Consider the following 19,161-nt stretch of genomic DNA (forward strand, 5'->3'; position numbering starts at 1 on the left):
GAAATCCATATAGGAATGTGTTTGTTGCTAATCAAATGTGTCAGTGGACGTAAGATGAGACTGAAATAATTTTTCTCGAGCAGTTTTTAGGAAAACGGAAGAGTTTTAGACTAAGATTTTCGCTTTACCTGAATTGCAATTTTAAGCAGTATGAACCGATTGGTTTATTTTTCAACCATAAGGAAAAATTTTTGAGTAAAATCAGAAAAAGAAGCGCCGGAATTTGTTTTTAGGTACACATTGTTGGCATTACACATACGCTTGCAAAGAGTCTTGCTCCTTAACGCTTCTCTTCAATTTTTTTTAAATTACTTAACCTACAATCAACGAAATTCGACACAAAAAATGGAACATCATCATAAATTAATGTTAAAAATACTTCTGTTGAATAAACTCACTTGTTCTCAGAACTTGTTCTGTACATTCAAGTTGCCAAAAAATGCCACGCGTACTTTATAGCTCTAGTAAAGTGGACCTTTTTAGGCACTAAGGAACTTTTGGTGGCTTGGAGAGACGCCGCTCACATTTTAAGTAGATTGATCTTACCAATTTGAACATTCTTCTCAGAATATGAAATAGTCTCAATCCATCTTGAATATTGATATCTAATTGCCACTTATTATGTGCGCTTCGTGTAATCTTAATCATTCGCAAGCAAAATGCAGGGAAAGTCTCTTAGCTTGACCTTAGCTCTTCTACAGCACAAACTTTTCATTGATTCACAACGACCAATATTATTCATCAGACTCCATTACACACAATCCATCAACTGGTGAACGATATCAGAACTTTTTCTCCTACCTACAGCGGTATTTCTAGAACAGTCATATGCATTCCACCAAGTCATTTGGCAAGCTGATTTTGATACCCAATTAAGCACGTGACTCTAAATAACGAATCACGTGGATCAAGTATGCATGTGAAATCTTCGCACAAAACAACTCGTAGCACGCCAAACGATTTTTTCAACGATTTAGTATTCTTTTCTTCGACTGCTAAATACTTATGCAACTCGTTATGCGCCAAGCACCTATCGATGATCTAGCAAGCATAGACGATTTTTTCAACGGAAAATTCCATTGTCCATACAAAACAACTTTATGGATTTTTCCCACTTTTCCGGCAAGTTTTCCTAATTTTTTTTTATGTTCTACCGGGTGGTAAAAAAAGAAAAAAAAGAATCATGTAAATCCGTCGCTTCGTTTTTACGTGATGCGATTACAAAGAATGATCTCTGTATCTTTTATTTTTATGAAATATTAATTCAAATCTGTAGAAATTTGTGTATTTTGATAAAATCTGTGCTCGGTGACACCGAATCTAGGTGGAAAAATAGGCAATAAATCTTTGAATATGGTAACTCTGTTTACTATAAGTTGTTTGATACACATTGTATTCAGACGTTGTCTAGGGCAACACTTAAACTGTGAACCATTTCGCGGCTAATTTTAACTTTTGGTTAAAATCTGATACTCGAGCGGTTAATTTGATGTTGTCAAAAATAACCCTGCTCGAGAGCATGGTTATTTTTGACAGATCGATGGTTATTTTCCGACACTGAAAAAAATCTTGCAATGAAAATTCTAATGTTATTTCTTTGGTTGAAATTATTTCCAGTGGAAAATAAACCCAAGTAACTTTCCGTCCGTCACACTTTGAAATGGGCCCGCAGTTTTAGTTACATTTAACTACTCGACACAAAATAACCACCCAAGTGTCAGATTTCAACCAACATTTTATTATTTTGATGAGAAGTTTTATCACATTAATCTATCGTATGGGTTGGACATTACATGGACTCCAATGAACAATGAAAAAATATTCAACTTTCACAAAGATAGAATGTCTGTGTGTTTGGCAGCCTTGTCGAGCCAATTTTATTTCACTCTTCTTTTTCAGAATGCTACCGGGAAACCAAAGCGAAAAAAATGGCGGATGCATTGAAACTGACTTTGTTTCACAGAAAAATACAAGACTTTATTTTTATCGCGATAACATATATGTTTTTATGTGCTAATCGCATCTAAACTAAATTATCTAGACTTTGTCACGGTAGATTTATGATAACTACAAGCCTTCAAAGCCGAGATATTCGATGAACAAGTAGAGGTATGCATTTCCGAGTCAGAAAAAATATAACACGACCGCTAAACTCAATGAACCATTCTGAAAATTTCACAGAATATTCTCAACTAAATTTCGAAGACATTGTCAGGTGGGTTTTTCTACATTCTGCACCGTTTCCAAGAAAATTTAATTTGAAACGGGAAAATAGCAAAAAACCTACCTCTTTACGGTACTGTCCTCAGCCCTTAAGTACACCCAGTTGGCCTTCAATTCCATGAGAGCCCTTCGCGTATTAGATCCAGTTATAGGACTTATACGTTGCTTCTCGGGTCACAATTTCATCTGATCTAGTATCAACTTCTTCAAAATTGAGTTGAGAGCCTTTGCAAGCCAACCAAAGATAAATAATAAAGACATGTATGTGCTTACAAGTATTAAAAAAAATCTGGTCCGTTCCCGGCACCTTCTAAAATGACCGCACTCACCGCTTAGTGGAGCGCGAGATTAATTGCATTGTTATCATTTCGACCAAAGTGTGCCATGAAATCTCAATATATACAAATGAGCTAACGTATCGAAAGGGTTTTCTCGGTTTGACATTTGCATTATGAATGCGATGATGGGAACTCAGCAGTGCAACCAATTTATCCACAATAGGTGCCAGTTTCACAGAGGACCGTAGATGTGCACCAAAGAAAGATCGTGACTGTCATGTCTGGAAATTTGTTTGTGAGCCAACATCAAGTCGTCTTCGTCTTGCCGGAGCTCCGGCCTGAGTTTTATCACAATTTTTCTTTGTTTCCGATAACTCAATCGATTCATGCCCGTGATGCTTCGAATGAAAGGAATGGGTTATTTAACAGTGAAATCATTTTTGTAAATAATAATTGGGGTCTGTACATCTATCCTTCAAATTAAAACTCATTTTATTAACGTATTATTTCGATCGAAACTAACATTTCACTTTGTTTACAGTTTACCCTAGACCATAAAATTATAGAGTCAGCGTAACTATGGTTACGGTAACTGTTATTCGAAAAACTACAATGTACCGGTCTGGGTTGCCATTTCAAATATTTTTCAATCGATTTTATTTTAACATTTTCAGTTGCTAAGTGGCTGGTCGTGCCCTCGGATAAATCGTCCCTCTCACTTCAAAGATGCGTATAGAGCGGAGGCTGCACGGTAGAGTCCGGGACCATCAAAGAAAAAATCACCCAAGCAGCTACGGCATGCTTGAGTTTACGTCGTTTCATTTCTTCTAAGAGTGTAGTTTTATTCAAATTTAGTACTAAAAGAAATTGTCGATTTTTAAGGTGACCATGGACAGAAGCCAAGGAAAATAAATGTAAAAGTATTGGTAAAACAATACTTTTTCATATAGTAATAGTATTTGTAAGTAGAGAAGAATGAAATAATAATATTTGTGTGCTAAAAGGAATACAGTTCCAAGAACAAAAAGTAAACATTGAAACTATTCAAATCACCTAGCAGATCAGAGTGGTTTTATCTCATCTTCATACTAATTCTGGAGTTAGCAAATTGCAATCATGCGACCAAAAGAATATAATGATTGTGCCAAAGAAGATAGTCGACTATTTGCCTTCGTTTGGTTCTAGACATTTTTCTTACATTAAAAAAAAAGGAGTAAAAAGGAAGCTTTTACATTGATGGATTAAGTATAGTAACATCACACGAAACCAGAACAAACTCTGTTGCAATGGCTTTTTGTATTAATTTTAATTTTTGAATATGAAGCTCACATATTCAAAAAGTACAAACTAACAAATTCTACATTTTCCATTTTGTCGACAATTTCATCGTTTTCGGATAGGGAAGCAACCTCACCTAGAGAACAGTCAAGTGGCACTTGATAGAGGGGTGATCGTAAATCGGCAATTTGCTCTGAAAAGATTTATCATGCAAATTTGAAGATATAATTTCATATATTGACGAAAATATTTTAGAATTTTACCTATTGATGCCAAATTATTGGATCCAGTACAGTTTCTAAATTCTGTGGTATTGTTTTGAATTGGCACTTCTGGCAGTTCTTCCACTGTTCGAACTGATGAGTCCCGCACATACTCACTACCCAAAACACACTCTATCATCGTGTTCCATCTATTTTCCTATTCACGACGGGAGGACGAGGCCTTTTGAAAAGATTGCAATACTTGAACGGTTTGTTTATTTTTTGCATTCCATAGCGACGGAAATAAGACAACAGGGTTGCGGATAACTAGGAGGGGAAGCAGTGTTTGAAATGGAAATTAGGCAAATGTTATCGTTTTTTTTAAATATTGAAATTATAGATGGTGACTTACGAAATTAGTTTTGATCCGTAATTTCAACTATATCAATGTGCGACTAATTGAAAATATTGCCATTTTTAGTGCATGGCAAGGTTTTTTTTCTCTAATTATGTATGGCATCACTGCCATTATAAAAGGATGGTATTACCAATACTAAAGCAGGCCGACAAACTTTTTATCGTGGATTTTTGGAAAATTTTTAAAACCAGAACTGTGAGTTATTCAAAGGTTTTATAATAAAAAGTTTAGATCAGAGGATAAGTTTACCGGTGAAGAACAACTCAAAAGAGTTTCATAAAGCTTACTTATGTCACAGAGCTATAATCAGCAGTTGAAATCTTGAGGTGAGTGGAAAATAATAACATACTAAGAAGAAACCTTCTAATGAAGGTCCGAAAAAGTTTTGCACAAATCATTCTTCAGAGTTGATAGTTTATCATAAACATATATCAATATGATGAGTGATTATGTCACCAAACTGCAGTAGCAATTCTACGTAATATATTTACCCCTACGCGTAGAAAAAACGTGTTTCATGGTTTGTTTACATCAAGAGCATCGCAAAATAGCGGAAGGTGGAGTGGGAGGGTAGGCGGTTTCTTGGTTGCCATTTGTGGCTCGCTTCCATGGTCACTTAAGGAATATTAGCAATCCGTTCGAAGTTCAGAATGTTTGAGAAGCTAATATTATTAAAAAATGTTGAAGAGCTAACTTATTGAAAGTACACGAAATGTATTTGCAATTTTGTTTTGTTTTTTCAAGAAATTCTGTGAAACTAAATTCAGCTGCTTGTATTTTTTATCTCTGAGTAGCCAAAATTAATGAATTAACTTACTTTGGTACCAATTATGATGAGTATTTTAACTCCGACATTCTCGAAGCGGAGCCATTTCTCAAATGGTCGAACAGTGACAGTGAACTAGTTAGCCATGTTTGGCCTCCCCCTGTCGGTGACTGATTGCAATTCACTTTGGTTCCTTCAATCAACCAGCGTCATCATCGTATGCTTGCTGCAATGGAATATCGACGATGTGTTCGAGGACTTTGTTACGTCAGCACGAAATTTTCATTACCTTGTCCAGATAAACGATACAATTTAATTGACATGCACCGAAAAGGGCGCAAAACAAAATCAATTGTAGAGCGAACAGGTGAATAACAGCACCTTTATTCAATCGGAGAACTGAGTGATTATTGATGAATGCTTTTAGGCTAGTAATTTAATACAACGAAGAAGTATAATAATGAAAACTGTTAACGGATTGACATCATCGGAACATGTTTCCGTAGTGTAGCGGTTATCACGTCTGCTTCACACGCAGAAGGTCCCCGGTTCAAACCCGGGCGGGAACAAAGCATAAATGATATTTTATGTTTTTTTTTTATTTCTCGGTAGAAACTGCAACCTTCTTGGTGAAGAAAATAATCCCCGCCATCATTCATCATCACTTCCGTCTTAGCCCATCAGGAGCGGAAGGATCGCTCGCATTATGATGTGAGCTGGATTGACTTTGTCTGGTTGTGTTTCCTTCAGAACCCAGTCGGTGTACGGACCGGCGTCAGTGTTCTCACATCTTACCGCTTCTCTGTACAGATTCAGGATGCTTGATGTTCATGGGGTTGGGAAGCAAGTTGGGAAGCAAAGTCACGATGCTGATCCCCAACCTGTGCCCGTGTTTATCAATTGCCACGGAAAAAATGACCGGAGGCAGCGGAGGCCATATTAGGTTGTGTAGGTAGGTATACAATTTTACAGCATTTTGCAGCGATGTTTGTACTCCGGTGCCCACCCGGGAAGCTTTCACTTCCGGGGTGGACCACCAGACTATTTATGGGTGGTACAAAGAGCCAGGGAAACTAATTTAGTTGGAAGTTTTTATGTGAACTGTTTTGCTCGTTCACGGTTTTGTTCCGTTATTCTTAGCACCACCGGCAGAATCGTGCTCCTCGGAGGTGCAGCCAGTTTTAATGGAATTATGTCCGGAAAAAGTCGACACCCGACGTTAAGTTCTGCATGGATGTAGTTTGCTATTCGACTGATTTTTCTTCCGTTCCGGCGCTGGGAAGCTGCTGCTTTTCACTCCATCATTTACACCTTTTCAACCTAGTTTTTTTTTCTTTCTTGCATCGAAGGCACTGACACCGTTCCGGCTTAGATTGGGTGTGAGCGGTGGTGGTAAACTTAATTGAAACCATATTTATGGTGTCGTTGGGGTTCAAATTTATGGGTTTAATTTTGCTCATTATTTCTTGTCACTTTCGTTTGATTCGTTCACGGATTGTACCCGGGATTGTTTTTTGATGTAATCAGATTTTTAATTGTCCGTTGAACTCGATATAATTACCGTGAATTCCAGAAGGGTGAAGATTTAAATATTTCAGCATGAACTCTTATCCGATTTATGCATACATTTCAAATTGAATTGTAGACTGTCCCAGAAAGTATGGACGCACTTTGATTTCGCTGTGAATAATTCACAAGTGTTAGATTTATTTCAATATACTGATAATGTGTCAAATTTTATTCAATATACTGATAATGTTAGACTACAACAACAGAATATTATTCTCAAAATTTGCTACTTAGTCATTGTAGACTAGCTGGCGCACCTTCTTGCGAACGTTCCTCATTAAATTCCGTACAGACTTCTTGACGAAAAGTTTTGACACTTTTTTCCAATCTTTTTCGAACTGTTGAATGGTTTCGGCTGCCGAGACATGTTTCCTAAGATGTGCCTTCGTTAATGCCCAAAATTGCTCAATTGGTCGAAGTTGTGGGCAATTTGGTGGATTCATGTCTTTTGGGACGAAAGTGACATTTTTGGTAGTATACCATTCTACCGTTGATTTCGAGTAGTGGCAAGAAGCAAGATCTGCCCAGAAAACAACAGGATCCTTGTGGCTTCAAATCATGGGTAGAAGTCGTTTTTGTAAACATTCATTGATGTATATTTCGCTGTTCATTGAAGCAGTGGTGATGAAAGGTTTCGAAATCTTACCGCAGCTACAAATTGCTTGCCAGACCATAGCTTTCTTACCAAATTTTTCGACTTCAATCGATGTCTCGGACTGGTTTAACACTTGCCCTTCTCGCACCGTATAATATTGTGCTCCCGGCAAGGATTTGTAATCGAGTTTCACGTAGGTTTCGTCGTCCATGATTATGCAGTTCAAATTTCGAGCAAGAATCGTATTGTACAGCTTTCGAACCCTCGGTCTGATCGATGCTTCTTGTTTCGGACTACGTTTTGGTTGGGTTGTTTCGGCTTCTTTTAGGTTCGAAGAAACGTTCTTTAGCACGAAGAACATTTGACTTCGAAGTGTCCACTTTTTTTGGCCACATCCCGAACTGAAACCTCCTTCTTTTGCTCGAACGCCGAACGTCCTCAAAGGTGTTATCCTCACCGAACTTCCTGATTGCATTTCGCACGGCTTTTTCACTTATTCCTTCCATTTTTGCTATCTTTCTCAGTGACAGTCCGCGTTCTGTACACCATTTATACACAATTTTTCAACGTTGTTCTGCTGAAAGTCCACGCATTTCGAAACAAACTAATGAAAACGAATAAACAACTGCACAAGTGGTTAGAGAAGAGTGTAAACAACATGACGCAGCCATAAAAATTGACAGATTCTGAACCATTGCGAATTGGCAGCGGTTTTTGGTTGCGTCCATACTTTCTGGGACAGTCTTTAGCATTGACATTAGAGATCGTCTTCGTCTTGCGACTCCTTAATACTTCAGAAATTGCGAATGTTCCTTCTGAAGCAACTTGTTTTGGATTGAAATGGTACTAATTTCAATGATCACAATTCAATTGATCAATACTTTCCAAACTTTCGGTTCTGGAAATATTATCTTTTGAGTTAAGACGGTAAGACAGACCGCACTTGATTTTATCCACTCAATTTTTTTCATTTGAAAGCTACAATTGTGTAAGTAGCGTAAACGACAAATTGCAATTCGAATTCCGATGGTCCAACACCGGTTCATTGCGATATTTGCATCAATAGGGCTTAAACATTAGGGTAAAGTGTAATAATATGATGCATTCTGCCCCTAGAAATGTCAACTAATAGCAATTGGGGTGCAACATTTTCCATCCTCCCAATGTTACATTTGTTGATAGGGTCCATTGCCCAAGTAGTATGTTAAGCTGCTGTCCTGTATATTTCTACTGACTGTGCAATTTATCAATTTAGTTTATATCACTATTCTAGTAACTGTTGTGTTATGGAAAAAGCGCAATTTTTCTGTGTTGTGCAACATACTTTCAAGTTCATCCGTTATTACGAACATTTATTCACAATGATTGTGTAACTGATACAAAAACTCATGCGTCAATGCCATCAAAACGGCAGTAATAAAATCAGCGAAAAAACAATTGTGAAACTCGTACAATCTACTACGAAATGTAAACAAGAAATGGAATGACGTTTACAAAAACATAACAAACATAATTTCTAATAAATAAGTTTCATATTTGATTTGCAATACAACTGCTTTCAACACAAACATGGATCTTGTAAAATAATGAAAAATAATAATGCACATATTGCAGAATTAATCTTTTGTGTTTTTGTAAATGAAAAATCGACAACGAACTGCATTTTTATGATGAAACATGTATTCGAACGCCCGAAATTTTCAAGCGGCTTTGAATTATGATTCTAAACCAATTTCTGTGAAAAAAAAAACAGTATATTATTTTTAATGAGAATCATCGGAATGGTGTTTAAAATACGTGTATTGAAACATTCTTCAAAATTCGCATACGATTTTGATCAAACTAATGTGTAGTTAAGCCTGAAAAATCTCGAAATGATTTTTTCTTGAATATTTTTCAATATGGCATCGATTGTAACAGTGAGTGGAATAGAAAATGGTTCACCCAACGTAATAATGACATATTATCTAAATAACAGGAAACATTAACATGTTAATATTTCGGAAAGAAATTCTCTACGTTTTTGTTTTTTATCAGTCTTAATCTTCTAGTTGAATTAAACAACAATACAGTATAGTCATTCATCTTAGAGGGCCCTACTTTTGTGATACGCACTGTAGGTATTATTTTGGCAAGTCCGTGTGCTGGAGTTGCAAAATCAAGTTGCACAAGCGGTAATATATAACTATGGGAGTAACTATGATGAAATTAACTTTTCGTTCAATATCTTTGAAAAGTGATGTCAGGTCTGCTTTTTTTTTTTTCGCGAAGTGAGAACCGAATACAAATTATCTGATTGATTTTTGTTTTTATTGCGTATATAACGCTGTATTACTGCAACTGAGGCAGCCAAAACAATGCGGACTCTGCAGAAATATATTTTTTACAGCAAGGTTATCAATTCGGCTTAGCCTTTTTTACCTTGCGGAGAGCATCAATCATTTCACTAATTTTTTTCCACTAGAGATTTATAGCAATTTCGACGTATATTGTGCCCGGTACAATTATGACAGCCGTTTGACAAGTTTTTGATAAGTTGCACAGTTGTTATAGTTACTCCCGTTTTACATGACGATATGAGATTTAAATTCATTTAAATTATACTGTAAAATTTATATCATCTGAACTAAGATTTTACCAGAATTTTACATAATAGTCACATTATTTTCATGTAACTGTTACTATAAAGTTCTATATTGAATCTTAATAATATATATTGGTACTGAAAACTAATAGATTACCCGAGCAAAGTCAAACATCAAAACGAGAGCAAATCGAAATCTTATTATGATAGCAACATCACATTGAAATCTTAATTTGATCTCAGCTCATCAATTTTTCAATTGATATCACATTAAGTTATCATTTTGCTGTTACTTTTAGAAAAAAAACTTGGGAGGCAAATACTTTGGGAAACTCCAAAAAAGATTATTCAAAAGCAACAACTTAATAACTGCATCAAAATAGGACTAATTCCATTAGGCGATACAAAAATGCAAAAATAGATTTTAATGGAACAAGTATTCCTTTAATTCTATGTTGCGTTTTTCAACAATGCTTCCTGTGGCAGTTATCCGGAACCTAACCATGATCAAGGAAAAGATTTTTGTCAACACTTTTGCAGATTTTACACCAATAATCCTCTATATTTTTACTTGCGAGATTATTGTTTTAGCACCACATATCTGAAGGACATTGGATAGGTTGACGATCATTGGTGCCACGTCTATCTGAAGCTAGTTCATCTCCTTTAACGATCTCCTGGCATACTAGTCCAGATCCGGCCAAAAGGCTTCATTCTCTTTCGAGAACGAATAGCGGCTTGGGCATTCTCATCTCGCTGATCGTCAGCCACAGAAAGACCTTCGTCAGGAACTTGATATCAAAAATACATTTGACGTCAACGATTTCCTTCTGGTGGGGTACGTTAAATATCAGATTCTCTAACAGTTTCTAACGCATTTAGTTAAAAAAAAGACGTTAAATGTTCTGACTATTGTTTTCGGTTGATGTTTTGACCGTTATTGTCTGTGGTTCAGAATTCGAGTATCGGTATTGCCAAAGTGATTGATTTTTCGTGCATCAACTAAAAAGTTTTTTGAATAATACGCGCTTCTTTATATCATAATAGCTGAATTACCCGGCGTTGCTCGGAAATGTTTCGTAAATACAAGGCCGCAAAAACAATTTTAGAAATTGTTCTGACTATTGAAATACTCAGAGCGTAGTGAAACACAACCTATTTCCACGTAATCACTTAGTTGCTAGAAATATGCAGTACTAGTCAAGAAGTATCATTTTTTCATAAAATACGATCAATTCACTTTATACTTCCCATGTTTGGGGCACTTGCTACACTCCTTTCTTGAAATAACCCTTTAATCTATTTTGATGTAGTATCTGTATTAATCAAGAAGTATCGTATCATTCCTAACGCGACCGTCGTACCGTTCGGATGCTAATTCGTGGTAGAGCAAGTGTGTATATAGCCGTGCTAATCCGCTTCAAGGTCAATCAAAGATTAATCTTTTGTTACTGTGAGCAGTGTACCAGACAAACACGAAACAATAGAAACAATACCGTTAGGCGATTTCAAGTGCTAGTGCAAGTCTGTAGACTTTAAATAGTGATCGAACGTTTGGAGTGGTGCCGTGACCCGGTGCTGTGTGCTTTTTTCCTCCTAGAGGTTTTTTTGCACACGGGCACAGTTACAATTCAATCAACGCGTGGCCCCAGCGGCCGAGCTTTGCTACGGAGCACACCGATTAACCAAGGCCAGGCATTGGTGGCTATTGTTTAAGATAAGTAATATTCTCTTTTCCTATTTTATCTGTCGTTTAAATTACCTGATAGTACCCCAGATCTCTTACCCGCACGGATACAATTCCGTGTCATGATAAACATTGAGAAACATAATCCTGATCCACCAGATAATGAAATGGATACAACTGCTAATAGCAACAAACCCCGCGTTAAAAATTATCCCGACGGACTTGCACTCCCGGCCGGACCGTATACGGTTTATTTCCGGCCCAAATTAAATGGAAAAAAATTGAACACTCTTCAATTATCGAGAGAACTGTCAAAGCGATACTCTACCGTTAAGAGTATCGACAAGGTGCGCCCAGACAAGCTTAGGGTCTCGTTAACCAGTGCAAAACAGGCTAACGAGATCGTTCAATGCGAGCTCTTTACGCGGGAATATCGTGTGTACATCCCCGCTCGTGAAGTCGAGATTGACGGCGTGGTCACCGATGCCAGTTTGACATGCGAAGACGTTCTTAAGTACGGGATGGGTTGCTTTAAAAACCCCTTACTTAAGACCGTAAAGATACTGGATTGCAAGCGATTGCATTCAGTGTCGATCGCGGGGGATGGTACCAAATCATATCCCCAATCAGACTCGTATCGGGTGACCTTCGCTGGCTCGGCTTTACCTAACTACGTCCTCCTGGACCGAGTGCGCCTCCCTGTTCGTCTTTTTGTTCCGCGTTTAATGAACTGCACCAACTGCAAGCAACTGGGACACACAACATCCCATTGCTGCAATAAGCTCCGTTGTGCTAACTGTGGGGGGTCTCATGCGGATGGCTCTTGCGGTAAACGCACTGAAAAGTGTCTTTACTGTAAGGAGGGTCCGCATGACCTAATGGCATGTCCTGCGTACAAAATGCGCAAGGATAACATGAAGCGTTCCCTGAAGGAACACTCCAAGCGTTCCTTTGCTGACATGCTCAAGACTGCCACACCCCCTAAACAATCAACGAACATCTATACCTGCTTGTCAACTGACGAGAGCGAGTTTGACGACCCATTGGAAGGTACATCTTCGGCGGTCCCTCATAGCTTTAGAAAAAGAGTAAACAAATCCTCTCATAAGCTCCCAAGTAAGGGTTCGAAGATGTCTTCCGATGGGCCTCCAACATTTATATTTAGGAGTAGTGGAGAAAAAGCTCCGAAGCAAAAAGTTCCTGGTTTCGGAAAACTCAATTCTGAGAAGGAATTCCCACCACTTCCCGGGACACCAAAATCCCCAAGTGCCCCTGAAAACCCAACAGAGAATCAGCTGGGTGCTGGGCTCATAAAATTCTCTGATGTTGTGGACTGGATTTTTACCACCTTCAATATCTCTGATCCCCTTAAAAGCCTGTTTATGGCTTTGATACCTACAGTTAGAACTTTTTTGAAGCAGTTGACTGCAAAATGGCCCCTTCTTTCAGCGATCGTATCCTTCGATGGCTAACTCATCCACCGAGGTCACGGATTCAATCACTGTTTTACAGTGGAATTGTAGAAGTATCATCCCAAAAATAGATTCTTTTGAAATTCTTGTGAATAATCTGAAATGTGACGCATTTGCATTGTGCGAAACTTGGCTAACTTCTGATGTTTCCCTGAACTTCCACGATTTTAACATTATTCGCCTGGATCGAGACGATCCCTACGGAGGAGTACTTTTGGGGATCAAAAAGTGCTACTCCTTCTATCGAATTAACCTCCCATCGATACCAGGTATTGAAGTTGTCGCATGTCATGTCACAATGAAAGGCAAGGACCTTTGCATTGCTTCCATCTACATTCCCCCTAGAGCCTCAGTTGGGTACCACTGGCTCAGCAGTATCATGCAACTTCTTCCCGCACCGACGTTAGTTTTAGGAGACTTTAACTCTCACGGTGCGGGATGGGGTTGTCTTCATGATGACAACAGATCAACCGCGATCTATGATCTTTGCGATAACTTCAATATGACTATTTTGAATACCGGAGAAATGACACGGATTCCCGCACCACCAGCAAGACCAAGCGCGCTGGATTTATCCTTATGCTCGACCTCGCTACGGTTGGATTGCACGTGGAAGGTGATCCCCGATCCCCACGGTAGCGACCATCTACCTATCGTAATTTCAATCACCTACGGATTAAGACCATCGGAGACAATCAATGTTTCGTATGACCTCACACGAAATATTGATTGGAAATACTACGCAAATTCGATATCTGAGAAACTAGAATCAACACAAGAACTTCCTCCGGAGGAAGAGTACACGTTGTTGGCTGGCTTGATTCTCGACACCGCGACTCAAGCTCAGACGAAACGTGTACCTGGCGCGAAAACCAACATCCGTCCTCCTAACCTGTGGTGGGACAAAGAGTGCTCATCACTGAACGCGGAAAGATCTTTAGCGTTCAAAAAGTTCAGAAAAAATGGAACACCCGATAATTATCGGAATTACGCGGCGTTAGACAAGCAAATGAAGAACTTAGTCAAAGCAAAGAAACTTGGTTATTGGCGACGGTTTGTTGAAGGATTATCAAAAGAAACATCGATGAGCACTCTTTGGAACACAGCCCGACGAATGCGCAACCAAAACGCCACGAATGAAAGCGAGGAATATTCCAACCGCTGGATATTCGATTTCGCTAAAAAAGTATGCCCAGACTCTGTTCCGGAACAGAAGACCACCCGCGCCGCGACATCAAATACAAACGAAACACCGTTTTCGATGGTAGAGTTCTCACTCGCACTCTTGTCGTGTAACAATAAAGCCCCGGGGCTAGACAGAATTAAATTCAACTTGTTGAAAAATCTCCCTGACCCTGCGAAAAGGCGCTTGTTGAATTTATTTAACAAGTTTCTTACGGGTAATATTGTCCCACACGACTGGAGACAAGTGCGAGTGATCGCCATCCAAAAACCAGGAAAACCAGCCTCCGATCACAATTCGTATCGGCCGATTGCTATGCTTTCCTGCATCCGGAAATTGTTCGAAAAAATGATTCTCTTTCGTCTTGACAATTGGGTGGAGACTAATGGCTTGCTTTCAGATACACAATTTGGTTTCCGCAGGGGCAAAGGAACGAACGATTGTCTTGCGTTGCTCTCAACAGAAATTCAAATGGCATTTGCTCGTAAAGAACAAATGGCGTCAGTTTTCCTCGACATCAAGGGGGCCTTTGACTCAGTTTCCATAAACATCCTATCTGAGAAGTTGCATCAGCATGGTCTTTCACCAATTTTGAAAAACTTTTTGTATAATCTATTGTCCGAGAAACACATGTATTTCGCGCATGGTGATTTGTCGACAATACGATTCAGTTACATGGGTCTTCCTCAGGGCTCATGTTTAAGCCCCCTTTTATACAATTTTTACGTAAGCAATATTGATGAATGTATCAACACATCTTGCACGCTAAGACAACTTGCCGACGACAGCGTTGTGTCTATTATAGGACCCAAAGCTGCCGATCTCCAAGGACCATTACAAGATACCCTCGACAACTTGTCGACATGGGCTCTTCAAATGGGTATCGAGTTCTCTACGGAGAAAACTGAGCTAGTTGTATTTTCAAGGAAGCGAGAACCAGCACAATTACAGCTTCAACTAGGGGGTGAAACCATAGCTCAGGTCTTCACATTTAAATATCTCGGGGTCTGGTTCGACTCCAAAGGCACCTGGAGATGTCACATTAGATATCTGAAACAAAAATGCCAACGGAGAATCAACTTTCTTCGTACGATAACCGGATCGTGGTGGGGTGCCCATCCAGGAGACCTGATCAGGTTGTACCAAACAACGATATTGTCCGTTATGGAATATGGATGCTTTTGCTTCCGATCCGCGGCGAACACTCATTTCATCAAGCTGGAAAGAATCCAGTATCGTTGCTTGCGTATTTCCTTAGGTTGCATGCAGTCAACTCATACGATGAGTCTCGAAGTGTTGGCGGGCGTCTTACCGTTGAAAAACCGATTCTGGGATCTCTCATATCGATTGCTAATCCGATGCGAAATCTTGAATCCGAAGGTGATTGAAAACTTCGAAAGGCTTGTCGAGCTCAATTCTCAGACCCGTTTTATGTCCTTGTATTTTGATTACATGGCTCAGAATATTAACCCTTCTTCGTTTGTGCCCAACCGTGTCCTATTCTTGGATACTTCTGATTCCACTGTATTTTTCGACACATCCATGAGAGAAGAGATTCGTGGAATTCCGGATCACGTACGCCCTCAAGTGGCCCCCAATATTTTTTATAACAAATTCAGAACAGTCAACTGTGAAAAGATATTCTACACTGACGGATCATACATCAACGAGTCCACAGGCTTCGGCATCTTCAATCAAAACATCACCGCTTCTTACAAACTCAGTGATCCAGCTTCAGTTTACGTCGCAGAACTAGCTGCCATTCAGTACACTCTTGAGATCATTGAAACCTTGCCCAAAGACCATTACTTCATTGTCACGGACAGTCTAAGCTCAATAGAAGCTCTTCGGGCAATGAAGCCAGGAAAGTATCCCCCATATTTCCTGGGGAAAATACGGGAACATTTGAGAACTTTATCTGGACGGTCTTATTCAATATCGTTAGTCTGGGTCCCTTCGCATTGTTCCATTCCAGGCAATGAACAGGCAGACTCATTGGCTAAAGTGGGCGCATTAGAAGGTGATATTTATGAAAGACCAATATGCTTCAATGAATTTTTCAGAATCTCTCGTCAGAAAACTCTCGAAAGTTGGCAAACTTCATGGAGCAATGACGAACTGGGACGATGGCTACACTCCATTATCCCTAAGGTATCGACGAAACCTTGGTTCAGGGGGATGAACGTGAGTCGCGATTTCATTCGTGTTATGTCGCGGCTCATGTCAAATCACTACACCTTCAACGCACATCTCCGGCGTATTGGGCTCGCGGAGAGCGGTCTCTGCACCTGTGGCGACGGTTATCAGGACATCGAGCATGTCGTGTGGTCGTGCGTAGAGTATCGTGACGTCAGGTCGCAGCTACTGGAATCCCTTAGGGCCCGAGGTAGACCGCCTGAGGTTCCGGTTCGGGATGTGTTGGCGAGTCGGGATAGTTTATATATGCTTCTAATATACCAGTACCTTAAACACATTAATATACAAGTGTAACTCGTAATATCCTCTCTCTTGTCGAGGCTAAGAATAATCTTCACCTATAGGTTCGAGACTAACATTCGCCCGATTCTCCCAATCCCTAGTCTGTCCACCATCTCTGTCGAAAATAACAAGATCTTTTTGCTGTCACTAATTTTTTCGTTCCCTTTTCCTCCGTTTCTCCACCATCTCGATGTCAACTAATTAGATCTTTGTCGTATTCAGTCATTCGTTCCCATACTCCCTTTTTTCACTCCGTTTTCCACAAAATTACTTCTCCATGTTTCTTTCAATCTCTTAGGTAACATCACCATCATCGTCCACGGAAAACTGCTCCAATCGATGACCAACATGCGGACCACCCGACGGGTATCCGTGGCCTGGGGGTGTTTCTCGCGGACCCACGTAGAATCGTCATCTGGAAGACACTCGTATTACATTCAATCCATCGACCATTGCCGATCGCCAACTGCAACTGCAACTGAATCTGCCAGAATCGACCATTGCGACCGGAATACGTCACTACCCTAATGATAATACCCTAGTTTTAAGTTAGTCGTTAATCAAGATAAGAAAATACTCTTGGCATCTTAGAGCATTAGCAGTGTGCCTTTAAATATATTATTAATGAATAAAAAAAAAAAAAAGAAGTATCGTTTCTCGTCCAATGAATTTTACATTAAAATCCTCTTTTGTTAGTGAACTTGCAAGAGCTCTCTGCCCTCTGAGTAGTGTAAAATGTATCTGTGCTCGTCAAAAAAAGAGAGGGGGGGGGATGAAAATTGATTTTCCAGACTCTTTTCGCCTAGTCTATATCCTCCGGCTTCCCTCGTTTGTCGTCAAATAAGATAAATTTAACAATAAACCTCTTTTTAGAGGCACTCGCTACCAAATCCAACCTTTTGTTCACCTGTGCAATGAATATCAGATCTCGACAAGAAAAAATAATATTATTACCACCTCTGAATTGCAAAAAGTACCTCTGCCAAGTGTGGTGATAATTTACTGAGTTGTTATGGAATTATTCCGATATTTACAAACAATTGAGCTGAGAGCTTCTTCAATAGATACTTGTTATCTTTTCACGCGTATAAATATCCTTACGATCATCTCTTAGTTGTAACAAATATCTGTGTCTGTCGAGAAATTTCGATTTCGTAAAACTCGAAACATTTTGACTTAAATTCCCCCTGTTAGCAAACACTTACTGCAACCACCACCACTCCCACCTCCCTCCTCATTAAAATATCTCTTATAAGAACCTATGATGAACAAGAATTACATGTGCCAAGAAAGTTAATATCCTATTGAGTTGTTTTGGAGTTATGTTCGATCATATATACAATTTATTCTTTGCATGTTTGAGTTTAATCTCCTGTTAAAGACCCTAGCTAGGCCTCCTTCCCCATAAAAGTACACTTATGACCATCTCTGAAGAGCAAGAAGTATCTGTGTTATCCGTTCAGTAGTTTCGGAGTTATAACATTAAAAACATTACACCCCCCTTTTCGAAGGTACTCGCTGCATTCACCCCTCGTCAATTCTAAGGTATGCAACATGTTTCTATGATCTTCAAAACGTGTCGATTCTCGTCAAGTTATGTGATTTTTTTCATAACCACACAAACCCCCCCCCCCCTTCTTTTGTCCCAACCCTTTAAAAATATCTCAAGGACCATCTCTAAACAGTTTGAATATTTGATTGCATTTTAGCGCCACCAAATCAATGAATTTTACTAACTCCAATCAACGACGTTATAAATCATCATGTTTCAGAGATATAGCGTAAAGCGGCCCTTACACTAGACAATACTATTGTCAATACAAGGAGTATTGACAATACTTTTGATCGTGTAATGGAAACTCAATTGGATTGACGAAAATATTGTCAAAAAAATCAAAACTGCTCATCAATCCAACAATACTTTCTCTCCAGAGAGAAACTGTTAAATATATGCAATAATCTCTTCTCTCTATATTTTAATATTCATTTGCAATATTGAAAGCGCCAAACGCTTGAATTTTTCGAAAATCTCGGACTCAAGTTATCAGGCCAATTGGATTGATGGTATTGACAATACTTTGGATTGACAATAATATTGTCACGTGTAAGGGCCGCTTAATATGTCTTCTGTCAGAAACTTTCGAGCGCTGTAGGAGGAGCGCTTGGCGAATAAATTCCTAACTAACATATTTTTCATAATGTAGACCTTGACATCCCGCACAACTTTCCTCAGAAAAAAAAGCTTTGAAGATTTCAGGTTCTGAGCTAGATCATATTTTAGTACAGCGATTTTGCATTAATATTTGAAAAACTTAGAAAACTAGTTTGAAAACCCTGTTCTCTAAATAATAAAATTTCCATGAATTATCTATGTTTAATCCATTTTATCTAAAGCATGCAAATGAATTGCTTAATGTTCGCTCCGAA

At 39.0% G+C, this 19,161-nt stretch overlaps 1 non-coding gene across 1 annotated transcript; it reads left to right on the forward strand.

The window, feature by feature from the left end:
- The first annotated feature begins 5,662 nt into the window (after positions 1–5,662).
- On the forward strand, positions 5,663–5,735 carry Trnav-cac (transfer RNA valine (anticodon CAC)). Its single transcript has one exon. It is a non-coding gene; the product is annotated as a tRNA-Val (tRNA).
- The last annotated feature ends 13,426 nt before the right edge of the window (positions 5,736–19,161 follow it).

Source organism: Malaya genurostris, chromosome 2 (assembly GCF_030247185.1).
Source record: "Malaya genurostris strain Urasoe2022 chromosome 2, Malgen_1.1, whole genome shotgun sequence".
Taxonomy (NCBI): Eukaryota; Metazoa; Arthropoda; class Insecta; order Diptera; family Culicidae; genus Malaya; species Malaya genurostris.